Source organism: Lampetra planeri, chromosome 9, assembly GCF_965212315.1.
Source record: "Lampetra planeri chromosome 9, kcLamPlan1.2.h2, whole genome shotgun sequence".
NCBI classification, from domain to species: Eukaryota; Metazoa; Chordata; class Hyperoartia; order Petromyzontiformes; family Petromyzontidae; genus Lampetra; species Lampetra planeri.
This window is the reverse complement of record NC_136115.1, coordinates 2,538,298-2,552,005: the sequence shown is the minus strand read 5'-3', so window position 1 is coordinate 2,552,005 and position 13,708 is coordinate 2,538,298.

Below are 13,708 nucleotides of genomic sequence, written 5' to 3'. Positions count from 1 at the left end.
TTCGATGATTCCTTTGCGCGATTCAAAGAATCGATTCCTGGCGCATAGGAGGTTTCCATTTTTAATTACAGAGTTTTATTTTCATTGTTATGTTATGTTTTAAAGTTTTCAGGAGTTTTTAATTATATTTTAGCCCCGGTCAACGCCGGATATTTCCCATTCGTAGCAGTTTATATCAACTCTATAACCAACTAATATTAAACGGAAATAAGGCGATTCTAAATGAATCTACAACCTTCAATTCCTTTTAGCGATTCAGAGAATCGATTCTTGGCGCGGTCGGGTTTAGAGTTTTAATTACACAGTTGTATTTTCATTGGGATGTTATGTTTTAAAGTTTTCAGAAGATTTTAAATGTATTTTTCCCCCGGGCAACGCTGGGTATATCGAGTTTATACCACAAAGTCGACGCCTGACAGACTTGCGTGTCGAGGCCTAGTACCATGCAGAGCCTCCGGCCTCGCCTAGATTGCCCACCCGGCTGAGGCTGGGTACTGGGGCCGTTAACCCCCGCCCCCCGCGCTACAATAATACTGTCTAATCACTATAATTTTATTATCTACCGACCCTATAATAGTAATTGCACACATTGGGGTGGGGGGGGGGGAGTGAAGAGGACGTGAAACTTTGATGAATTTACCTCAGAGTCGCGTGTTAATGCGTGCGCATATTTTTTACGTGAATTAAAAATGGCGTCCACCCCGCAGCGAAGATGTTGCTACCCGTTGCCAGGGGCAACCGCCGTGGTCCGCGCCGGTCGGCGATATTAAATAAATAAATAAAGATTTCAATAACTAATTAAAGAGAAATCGCACTAAATCGATAATCGGTCCGATTTTAAGTTTAGAGACAAAAAATCGGAAATGCCTAAGTTTACCGCGGGGCCGGGGGCGTGCCCACCTGCAAAATTTAATCTCGGCGAACCCCACGGTCCGAGAGCTACATCCCCCGCAAGGGAGCGTACGCAGACGGACGGACAGACAGACAGATAGACAGACAGACAAAAAATGAATTATATAGGTTAGATTAATTCCATAGCAGTTGTCCCATCGCTCATTTAAACAAACTTGGACAGGTTGTCTTAAAAAATTCTAAGTTAAACTATCTATAGTTCAAAGACTTTAGCCATAAAGGTTGTTGGGGAAAGTGCTGTTAGCGAGCACTTATTGAGGCCAGAACGCCGCACAAGGGCTGGTGTGACGAGCACCACGCTCGCCCACCTTCGTCTCCCGAGTAGTGATTGTGTACACATCGCACCAAGTACCATGGGTACACATCAGATACCCACAGCACGTATACATACATGCACACTGATACGTATGGGTACATGTGCAAAAACACCTTAACATTTCCCACTTTCTTAGATGCATCGATACAATTGATTATGTCGTCTTGTTCTGTCTTCACTTTCGAAATTCACATTTTGTCTCCCTGAATTTCCACGCAGACCTATAATAAGTATGGCGTGGAGCGGTGGCGCGGCTATTCAGTGCGCACTGCACGGTGAACATCCCTTCTTCATCTGTCAATTCGATTATTCGGCCACGGCTAGCGACAGTGACGAGCCACATCCAAAGTAAGCCCGCGTTGACCAGCGCGGCCAAGTATTCCCAACCACCGAGCCACGGCAGTCGGCCGGAGCATTCAACCGAAAAGAACAACGGAGGACCACGTGCTTACGACCCCCCCCCCCACCCCACGGACTGCCTGATTCCGGTCACCACCTTCAAAACGTGGGCGAATCGAGCGAGGTTTGCGGAGGAGACGCTGGCCAAACCGCGGGGGCGCATCGCGAAAGTCACAGAGATCTAACTCAGGAGGCAGAACGATAGCAGGAGCAGCAAATCCATGCAAGCTCAGTTTACCACGCAGGCTTTCGCGACCAATATCATCCATAATTATAGAGGATTGACGGGTGGTGGCGGGTTTTAACGACACGTTTATATATTTACGCGATCTAACCCCCCCCAAAAAAAACCCTCGACTATGGATCATTCAACCTCACCTGAAGCCGTCGCACGTGCCTTTAAAACGTGGATCGAGATATTTAACGTTGCTATTCGTTAAGCCGTACGCATGAAGACGGATTTTAACAATCCAGTGGAGACCTTCACCACCACTGCCCGTCGATCAGGTTCAAGTGGGGTGAGTCGGGAGCATTTGAGATGTTACTCCCCATTGATGTGAGGCAGACCGGGAAGCGAACGTAGGTCGCCGGGTTGACAGGGCAGTGCGCGAACCACTGAGCCACCGCTCCACCTTCATTAATTACGCTGCTAATAAAACAATCGTCACATTCGTCAACAACGGCTCCGCTATGTAGAAGGGCCATTGCCTGAAACGTCGCCTATTAATGTATAGATATTTTCCGCATTTTCGGACAGTGCCATTGACAACTGTGTTTAGTTTGGCTTCATTGTATGGTAATCAATTATTGATTCCAAATACAAAGAAAAACGTCCCCTCTATCTAGCCTTTAAAAACAGACTATTTGTGCAAGTGTTGTTTGCAGTTTCTGTCTTCCCAGTGGCGATGTTTACACACCGCATCAGCTGCTCATTGAGGCTGAGTCGACCTAGGGGAGTCCCAGGTCTTTGTCAGCGAGCACTTTTGAAGGCCGGCACGACGCACGAGGGGGTTGGGAGGCCAGCACCACGCCCGGCCGCTCCAAAGACAAAGATCCCCCATATAGCCTTAGCAGACTGTAGGGGCAAGTGCTGTTAGCGAGCACCTATGAAGGCCGCAACAGTACACGAGGGGGTGGGTGGCCAGCACCACGCCCGACCGCCTTTGTCTCCCCAGTGGCGATGTTTACACACCGCACCAGGTACTCATTTGAGGTTGAGTCGACCTAGGGGAGGCCCAGGACCGGTTCAAATAATCGTCACTGTGGTGTTGGCCGTGAGCCGGAATCGAACCCGTGTCGCCGGGTTCATAGCGCAGCGCGCTAACCGCACCCCCACCGCTCCCCCACCGCTCCACACAGACGCACACGCACATCACCCACTCACTACGTGATACCCGGCACTGTTTGCGGCAGTTGGCATTGCGTGCTTGTGCCCTGTGTCTCTGCGCCTGATTACGTAATGCTGTGCTAAGCCGCCTTAAACTAGGCTGCCGTGGCAAGTGAATCCGTAAAATATATATTTAAATAAAAAATTTCCTGTGCTAGTGTGCCTGTAAAAGACAAACCTCGATTTGCTTACACTGTATGTCTGACCTCTAATTGCGCATGTGGAAGAAGTAAGCTTTTTTGTAATGGTTATTTAAATATATAAAAAAATCCCAAATAGTTCATGTCATGGATATCAATGCATTGCCCTATTTAAATGTTGCTTTGAATAGCCACGTTCCTACAGAATACTGTTTGTCGCAAATATGAAACAACAGTACTCATGTCAGCCCTGCATGTGCTAAAATGGTTGAGACGAACGACGGATTGGCAGCCGAAGGAGGGAACAACACGGCCAATTGGACGTCTGCCGCACCACGCAAATCATCAAACTCGCGCGCGTGCGCTTTGTGGATGCACCGCTTTTGCATCGCAAGACCCTGAGAGATGGCGATGGTTTCCCGCACCTCCGATTGGCACGGTTGGCTACGTACGGTGCGAAAGAAGCTCAACATACATGCCTTCATTGTGGTGGACTGAATATAACGATGATGAGCATGTGCTCATAAGGCAGTGCTCTATGAAACCCGTCACGCAATTCTGGATTAACTATTCACCCCCGCAATGCGATGGCATACGCGGGTTTACGTTTGCAACTGAGACTGTGCTGGTCTCGCAAGTTCTCTCACCCTCTGCCTAATCGTCAACTTGAAACTATTTTCAGCTTCGTAGGAGAAAGCGCCAATGTCTTGAATCACGTCGTGTCGTGTCTCCAATTGTATCGCCACGGATGTGTTGAAGGCGCGCTGTGAAGTATGGAAATGCATCATCATCATCATCAACAGCCTTTATCAATCCGCTGATGGATGAGAGCCTCCTCAAGCCGTCGTCACCTCTCCTGCGATGGAACAATCCACCCAGCAGCTGCACACGAACTGATTTAATCGCTCCATCTCCTCGGTGGTCCACCTATCGGATGGTGTTCCACTCCTTGGCCGTGACGTGTACTTGTTGGTAATAATAGTTTAGTCATTGTATCCACTGCTGCTGAACTATACTCCATCACTGTGGCTCGGTTTAGATATCATTCGCCACTGATGAGGGTGTTGAGCGGTGACCCGTTGCAAATGATGGAAGACCACGATCTCACTGGATGTCTCACATCAAACACGGTGGCGAGATTTTAACTGCCTCGCCTGGTATACATGAGGTCGTGGGTTTAATCCCGACCCTGACGCCTGCTGTATATTTTGAGTTTGTATGTTCTCACCGTCGTCATAACGTGGATTTTTCTCCGGGTCTTCCGGGTTTCTCCCTCCATATTTAGAAACATGCGCTTCGAGGATTGACTGCTATACATTTCTACATGATAATCCACTTAATTGGGCTATCATTTGTGGTCAGGCCGCTTCTGAACAAGATCTGTATAGCTCAGTGGGTCTTACATGCCAAAATACAAATAGCTAAATAGTTCAAACAGCGGACGAGATGGAAGCAACGTCATTCGCAAGAAGCAGCGACGGACAGAGACCGCTGCAAGGAGATAACAGCGAAGAAAACGTCTCGTGCTATATACGATCCAAAGCGCCAAGCCATGGGAAGAAGACCCGATGCTAGCCACGACAGGGAATATGACTTAGATTCGTCGCGTTCATAGCGCGATGTGCTAACCCCCTGCGCCCACCAGCCAACCCCAAGCTCAATAACACAGGCGTGCGCGCGTACAAGAGAGGGAGATAGATTGCACGGAAAGATATAGACGTTGGGGAGAAGGGGTGAATTGGCGGTGCTGTCCGAAACCAATTGCATTTGCCAAATTAAATTCGATTCCTGTTTATAAGAATAAGGTTGGCTCCACTGACTGGTGATCCGATCACATTTGGAGCTGTAAATATTTTCATCGCGTTTCAGTGTAACGTGTGTTCTCTATTGCTTTCAAACAACCACACACACACCTCGATATTTTTTATAACAGCACACGAGAAGGCGCTGTGACAAAATAGATCTTGAAGTTGTTGTTGATGGCGTTTTGTTTAAAATATAAGTCTGGGCAACGATTGTCAATATATAATCAGACTCCCTGGGTTCGAATCCTGTCCGCGGCTAACAATGAATTGCGCGTGATATCTTAAGCGGTACATCCCACCCCCTCTGTATTACTCTACACATTTACACACGTAGCTTATGGCCATATTCACCCGCAATCTGTACGATCTCGTCAGATCCCGGAAGCTAAGCGGTGGTTAGCCTGGATAATGTTTGGAGGGGCGACCACCATGCATAATTCCCTGGCTGACAACAACAATGTGGACTCCACGTGTCCCGTCTGTATGGGATAGAGTGTTTCTCCCTCGCACGCGTTGGCCATCTCAGGGTGCTTTGATTTCCTCCCACATGTAAACAGTAATTAAGTGAGAATTATTTTATTATGTTTTATTTTTATTATTTTATTATTTCCCTTCTACGTGACTTTACCGAAAGAACCAAGAAGATGAATCCCTGCAGTCACGAAAGCTTTAAATCGAAAAGTAATTAAGTGGCCGATAACACCTTCATATGTAGAAGACCGCAAAGCTTGGGAAATTTCTGACACTGGCTCACGGCATGGCTGTCTTCCTGCTCGTCTGTGGTTCCTCTTCGCGCCTCTGAGTCGTTCTCTCTCTCTTCAAATGAGTGAATACTGTGCACGTTACAGGTTTAAATTGTTATTACAACAAGGTTGTATAGGCTGCTGCGGGGCTGTGTTGTGAGCTGTAGGTATACATTTGGACGAATAACCCCTATGGCCGACATGGCGTGGGGAAGCTTTCCTCGGTCTATAGCAATGGATTGCCAAAGGCCATTATATCGTGATATGCAATGTTATCGATTGCCAATAGTGTATTGATTGGTTACAAAAAAGGTTATCGAAGGGTCATCAAGAGAGCACGAATTACCCCAATGGTTCATTTGAACGCTGTACACAGACGACGCGAACGATGCACCTCAGTGGCCAGCATACGCAATGTCATTTATTTTAAAGCCGTTTGTCGGTCCACCGTTGAACGAAGACCTCCATACGAGCGCGCGACATGGGTTATATTATTTTCTTTACCATACATCATCACGATGGTCAGTGCTGGTTGATAAAGAGTCGAGGGCAAAGGGGGGCGAGAGGCGAGGTGGGGAAGGAGAAGGAGGGGGGGGGCAGTATCATCTGAACCATGAGTCACCACTGAATCAAACTCGCAGTGCGCGCAGTGCGCGAAACGCCGCGTCACTGTCTGATCGCAACTCAACGTACACATTGAAGAGTTAGTGATTTATTTCATTGCATATTCGGAGTTCAGCGGGCGTGTGCGTGTGATGAATAATATCGGAAGTGGCTCGCGTGTTTGGGAACGCGCCAGGGGTCACGTCGACCGCGGAGATGGAGCGTTGTGATCGGACTCGGGTGTCGCGGGCTCATAGCGCAGTGCACGTGCTATCCCACTGCACCGCTGCTCCAGCCCAATTGTCTGATGAGCACTTTCGTTCTGTCGGAGAGGATGCGTTTGCTACACTCTGACCCGTAAGGCGGTCGCACCCTCGGCGTCATTGATGCACCACCAGTGCACAGGGATTCGACATACAATAGATAACGCTCCATTGTGTGTGCCTCTGCGCTCATCACATCCACATGCACATCGATGCTCGGTGTATCACCTAGCTCTCAATGCAGCGCCCTTGCACCGTCAGCTGGCAAACGAGACAAAAGTCGCCGTTTGCTTTGACCTCTACACGACCAAGGTCAAACGTTGCTTTGTTTATTTCACTACGCCCAACGCAAGTTTCTGTGCTGTGTTGCGTTGCTCGCTATACTCGGCAGAGCGGTGCTCCACTGAGCTGAGTTCGATTCCCAGCCATAGCTAAAATAGTAGCCTTGCACAGCCTCCCAACCCACACACACGCACTTCACCAACGCGCACTGGCAAAGCGTCGTGAAGTATGGTAAATCAACCCACATGTGTGAAAAAGAGCTTCATAGCTCCTCGGATTCCTCCAGTGTAAATACGCACTCTGATTCTGAACTCCCATGTGCCACGCACGTAGGGAGGTCTGCATCCAGCAGCGAAGTGACAACCCGTTTAGATTATAATACCGTGGTTCATCACAAATACATTACGCAATGGCAAGGCGTTCATCTGAATCTTGCCCATTAATAAACTACATAGATGGATTTTAATGAGCGAAATCCTATTCAAAACATTTGTGAATTGCATAAATAAAGACCACATATAAAAACAATTGTGGTGGCTTGGCGAAGCCTTCATCCAGCAGTTGATTGGCCATGGCTGCTGCTGATGCTCCTGATGATGATAACATATCTGTATGTAAATATCGGTTCATGAATCACCATCATGAACCGAGGTCTGACCCCCGAGTGTCAGCGCTCTGCAAAGGGTAACGGCAACAGACGAGACAGACATTCTACCCACGCCTGTGCTGTCATCATCAAATCAACTCGTGAGAATATTTTGGCATTCACACGCCCATTCGCCGTGGTGGCGAGATGTTAACTACCTCGCCCGGTATACAGGATGACGTGGGTTCGATCCCGACCGTGACGCCTGCATGTTTTGAGTTTGCGTGTCTCTCTCCATGTGGTCGCGTCGATTTTTTTTCGAGGTCCCCAGGGGTTTCCCTCCACATTTAGAAACACGCGTTTAGAGTAATTTGACTGATATAAATGTCCACGTGACGATAAGCCACTTCGTTGAGCGGTCATTTGTGGCCAGGTTGCTTCTGAAAAAAAACTTTAAAGCTCAGTAGGCCTTACCTGCTAAAAAAATATAGTTTAGAATAGTTATAAATAGTTTAACGCGCAAGGCTGCCACGAAGGTGCTGATTCACGCGCACACAGTCTTCAGTAGTGTCGCAGTAGAGCACAAATGATTGCCACGTGGTCTCAAAATTTGGTAATTTTCGGGTAACTTTTTAAACGTGGCAACATATTTGGACCGTGACGCGGGCACACGTGGCCCAACTCCTTATTTTTCCGAATGACGCCACGACGTGCGTTAATGTTCTCGAACCGCGAACATTTGCAACAAAGCGGCATTGCATTTAACCGCTCAATCATCTGGGCTCAATCACCGCGTGCACGTGACTCGCCGGGGAGCATCGCGCGAATTTGTTTTAATTTTGTTCGCGTTTGTCTCGAAACGAACCCAACCCATCTATCGGACGTCCAGGCCGCTCGAGAGCCGCGTCCTTTGAACCACATTGGTCGACCAAGGAACGCACGCGTTGGAGAGAGAAAAAAAAACGCGAGCTGTAGAGAGGTCATTTGTTGACTTGAGAAAAGTAAGAGGTGGGTTTTGGGGCACGACTGGGCAGGACATTTCACGGCTCGAGACAAAGGAGGGAAAGAACACGCTCCAGGTGACGTGGACTGCAGACGTGGAAGCGACACGATCATCTGGTGTGCTTGTGCGTAGGTGAATCGTTAACGTCACAGAACCGTGACAGATGGTGACGGCTTTGTGGAGGCCTTCATCCAGCAGTGAATTGATAATTGCTTAACGATGATGATGATGATGGTGATCGACAATTATCGACCCAGACCAGCTGATAACGCCAACCGTGCAGACCAGTAATGATACCCATTTAAAAGAGACAACCCACGCTTGCATTTGTAGGAACATGATAACCCCTTTTGCACGGCACCTAACTCTGAATGCATCACGTGGCAATGCACACACACACACAAAATCGAAAGTTATTCCAATTCGAAAAAAAAAACCCGTCCCAGAGCATCCGATGCATATTCACGGCACATATATGCATGGTAGAGAGCAGGATACTCATTATACAATGTAGTCAGTGGCGATTACATAACACGTATTTACATATACAGTAGAGCAATGAATATGCACGTGCACCGCGGCACGAGAATTAATTCACGCAACGCGTTGTCCAAAAACCTATCTTTTGAAATATATTAAAAACAAACACATATACTTGGCATAGTACGTCTGCACTCGATATTTATACAGAGCCGACACCTAATAGACCTCATCGTCATCATCAGCCATGTTCTATTCACTGCTGGATGAAGGCATCTCCCCGATCCGTCGTTATATCTCCACGCAAACTCCGGTCATCCTCGCAGCGGCTTTGATGCTGGCAATGGAACAGAGGCGGCAGTCAACGCATCGCGCGATTTCAGATGCGCTTCTGCGGCCGTCTGGAACGCTCTTCTTCCCGACATTCGGAAGCCACTGGAGCTATGCACTTTGAAATCATCATCTAGGTTGACAAACTAATTTACGTCGTACTGCTCTTTGTGTCTCGTTTGTTGTCCTTCATCCGCACCTCCGATTCGCACGGTTGGCTACGTCCTGTTGTAAGGAAGGTCAACATACATTACACAGTTAAATACACGTCTCGCAACGCATAATCACATCGGGCTCTTTCCTCCTCCTACACGCGCGTTGATTCCCATTGTTCTATTTCCGCGGTGGGTAGGCGGGGGGGGGCGAAACGGGCGCGGCACGGGTTAGAGAAGAGATGGAATGATGCGTGCTACGAGAGGATATGGAGTCGAGTGGACTTGCCAATGACTGAAAGCAGCGGCGTCAAAATCGGCCTCGGTGGAGGAGGCTCGTGAAGGACGCTGCTACTGGACAGCTGGAGGCAGTCGCCCTCCAGCAACAAGGCAGGTCAGAGAAGCGACGCTCACAACAACGAGCGGAGCGCCAGGCGGATTAAAACACATCAAGTTGGTACAGTCGAGGGCACAGGTGGTGCATCTGGCAGCCATCTCAGTCAGTGAACCCACGGCACCTGGGTCTGTCTCGTGACCTTCTGCCAGCGGGCGTTCGACACTTCACATGACCTTAAAGTGCACGTAGCCTGGCACAAGCGTCGTGGTGACGAGCGGCGGTTATTGTTGTCCTCTCCTTTAGCTGCGCACTCCGTCGTTTAAACTCGACCACCGCACTCGTCATTCCTCCAGAGTGACGGGTCTTGCCCAAGCCCACTTCATCTTCGCGGCAGTCAGACACCTGTGTGTGTGTATGATGTGTCTCTAACGTGCGCGTGTTCCGTAGTCCGTGTCTTCCTCCTCTTCCGCGGCTGATCGTAATCCCAAGGGGGCATCTCTTCCGCGCTTCTTCGCGCACTCGTCAGATTTGTTCCAGTTCTCACGACGTCCGCGTGTGCCCTGTCGGATAGGGACGGCGAGAATTCACGCCCCACGTGGTCGTGGTTTGGACTTCGCGCAAAACAGCAGATGGTCGTGTTGGGTCACCTGTACGTTAACCATTCGCCTTTTCTTCATTAGCCTCAATTATGCCTGGGCCTGTTTATAGCATCAACGACTGGGTCTGTACACTGTACTATTCATACTACTGTTATACTAGTTTATTTTATTTTACCAGGTAAGGCGCACTGAGCTATATAGCTCTTTTTCAGAAGCGACCTGGCCACAAATGATAGTTCAACGAAGTGGCTCATCATCACGTGGACATTTATCGCAGCCAAATCCTCTAAACGCACGTTGATTCTAAATGTGGAGGGAATAACCGGAGGATCCAGAGAAAATTCCACGCGACCACGGGAAGAGAGAGAGAGAGAACTTGCAAACTCCAAATCTAGAGCAGGTGTCAGGAACGGGATCAGACCCACGACCTCCTGCATAGCAGGCGAGGTAGTTAACATCTCACGACCTTGGCACAGTGGGGGGGGGGGGGGGGGGGGTTGAGCTGAGCCTTCAACAGAAGGGGTCCCCCCCCCCCAACACAACGGGACTGGCCCGGTACTACTTGGTACTGCTACTTGTGCAATGTGCAGAGAGAAGCGCTTCGTGTACGCGATGTTGCAGCAACGCAACCTCCTCTACGTTTCAAGGTTGCAAGAGCTATATTTAGATAATGCCTGTTTCGGGCACTGCGTATCTGCACCGTGCGCGCCCCTATATATAGCCGGTCGCATAGCATCTATACCAAGCGCAACTTGGCGGCGCGTAAAGGAACTAGAGGAGAGCTCGCATATACGATTAATTAAATAACATATTTCAGTACTTTGCTGATTATTGGTTCGACTCATCTGATGACACGAAACGAGTTGCGGCGGGCAAGGGGGGGGGGGTCTTACCTCTGCTCCCATGCGTGCCGCTGGACGGGAGGTGATGGCCGAGGCTCGCTGCTACGCTGGAGGCATGGTTTGTGGCGGGATTTTCCGCCGTTCTTTTTTTAAGGGACCTGAATAATCGACGAATGGTTCCAGCTTTTCAACTCGAGCATGGTGGCACTTATCAGCCGACAGCCTACACCTTGCATGTGTATGTTTCGCGACACGGTACAGACGTCCGTTAAAATATGTTGTTACCCATAATGCTCCAAAAAACGCATAATGAGTTTGTCTAGAATGTTGATTTTAGTGATGGAACAGCGCCCCGTCGTTTAGACAGAATGCTCGTGCCAATCACACGTGGTAAATCAGGAGAAATTATTTAACAAGCTAGATGAGATCAACAGGGTCAAAACGGGTTCTGAGTTTGCTTCCTTCAAAGCAAATACTACCGAATAAAATTGGTCTGGAAAGCCAATAGGCCGATGACTAAACACATCTAATTCGTATGCAGAGACGCAGAACGGAGATCTGTTCATGCATGCTGCATATTAAAGTAATTGTATTTTTTCATTTGCTATACAGCCAGATAATACGACAAATCGCTAACCTTAAACACCCAGTCGTTCATAAAAGTCGAAGGCAGTATAGTACTATAGTAATAGAGCAAGCGTTTAGTGCGGGGACGTCCAACAATACGAACACATGACATGAGTGTAAAGTACAAGTAAGGTAAACACATCACCCAACACATGCGAATACAACTAAAACATCGCCAAAACTGCGGACACGAACTCAACAACTATCCTTGTACCACAGCAGTGATTGCCCTCTCTGCATTGTGAACCAGGGCAATTGCGCTCAATGAACTCGTCCTTTGAAGCAGCAAAGTGGTGGGCGGAAGGTGGGGGAGGGTGCTCAGGATAACTTCGAGCAAAACAAAGATCATGCTCAAGAAACACTCAACAGGTTCGTTAATAATATTTCCCCCCCAAAATATAAATACCGTACGTATTTTTATGCAGGGAATTGGCAACCATTCGGGCAATGGTTATTCTTCATAGTTTTTTGCTGTTGTTTAGACATCTCTGTCATAGATGAAAAATATGATCCGTATGTGTTTTTTTGGGGGGCATTAGGCCACGTGGTAGTAGTTTCCTCCTAAATTTATTGTCATTAACTCCTCTTCTGCCCGACAAGTGTGTCACGTTTTCAAGGATGTTGTTGAAACGTGTCAATGCATCAATCAAATGCTGATCAAGAAAGTTCATCCCCACTCGGTGGCTGGAGACATTTCAAACTGCGATGAGCTTCATCAGGTAGTGGCGTCGGGAATTGCAATTTTGACTTAAGAGATGTTGGAAAAATACAGGAACGGACTTGACTCTTTAACCAACCTGAAGTTGTCCCAAGTCACTACAGGTCGAAATTCCCGTACAGAGTTCCAGGTGTACGGATGTTCTCCGCTCATAAACGCAATTAATAAAAAATAATAATAAATCACGACGTTTCGGAGGCAACACAAGTCTCCGTCATCAGGTGGGTCTGTCACAGCCAGATTTGCTGTATCACTTGATTTTTGTTTATTTTATTTTTATAAATTTTAATTTCATTTTGTACCTACGTGACTTTACCTAAAAAACTAAGAGTATGAATCCTTGCAGTCACGAAAGCTTCAAATCTAGAAGGGATGTTAATTGCCTTGCCTGTTATACAGGAGGTCGTGGGTTTGATCCCGACCTTGACGCCTGTATATTTGGAGTTTGCACGTCTCTCTCTGTGGTCGTGTACATTTTTCTCCGCGTCCACCAGTTTTTCCCTCCACATTAAGAATCAATGCGATGAGAGTATTTGGCTGATATAAAATCCCACGTGATAAGTCACTTTGTTGAACTATCATTCGTGGTCGAGTAGCTTCTGAAAAAGAGCCACATAGTTCAGTGGGCCTTATCTGGTAAAATAAAATAAAAAGTTGAGTTTTATATTAATAATTGTTCCACGAAATAATCAGCGTCGTTGCAGAGAATATAAATAAGACAGCAGATAGACAGCCAAATTACCCCTTCTGCACAGATCTGTCTGGCCACGTAAAAAAAACCTACAATAATTCGTTTGTATACATCTCATCACACAACCCACTGGCACCACGGTCTTCTAGAAGTGCATAATTTCAGCAGAATTGATCTAATGAAAGCAACCACTCTGAAACGATTTCCGACAAAAAGTCCCGGTAGATGTGCCAAATTTGAACGTGGCTTTTTTTTTACTGGGGTGTTTCATCAGTCGAGTCCTGCTTGCCCTGAATCAATGCATTGTTTGATGATGATGATGATGTCTATATGATGATGATGTCTATGATGATGAAGTTGATGATGATGATGTTTATGATGATGTCTATGGAGATGATGATGTCTATGATGATGTTTATGATGATGTCTATGATGATGATGATGTCTATGATGATGATGATGTCGATGATGATGATGTCGATGATGATGATGT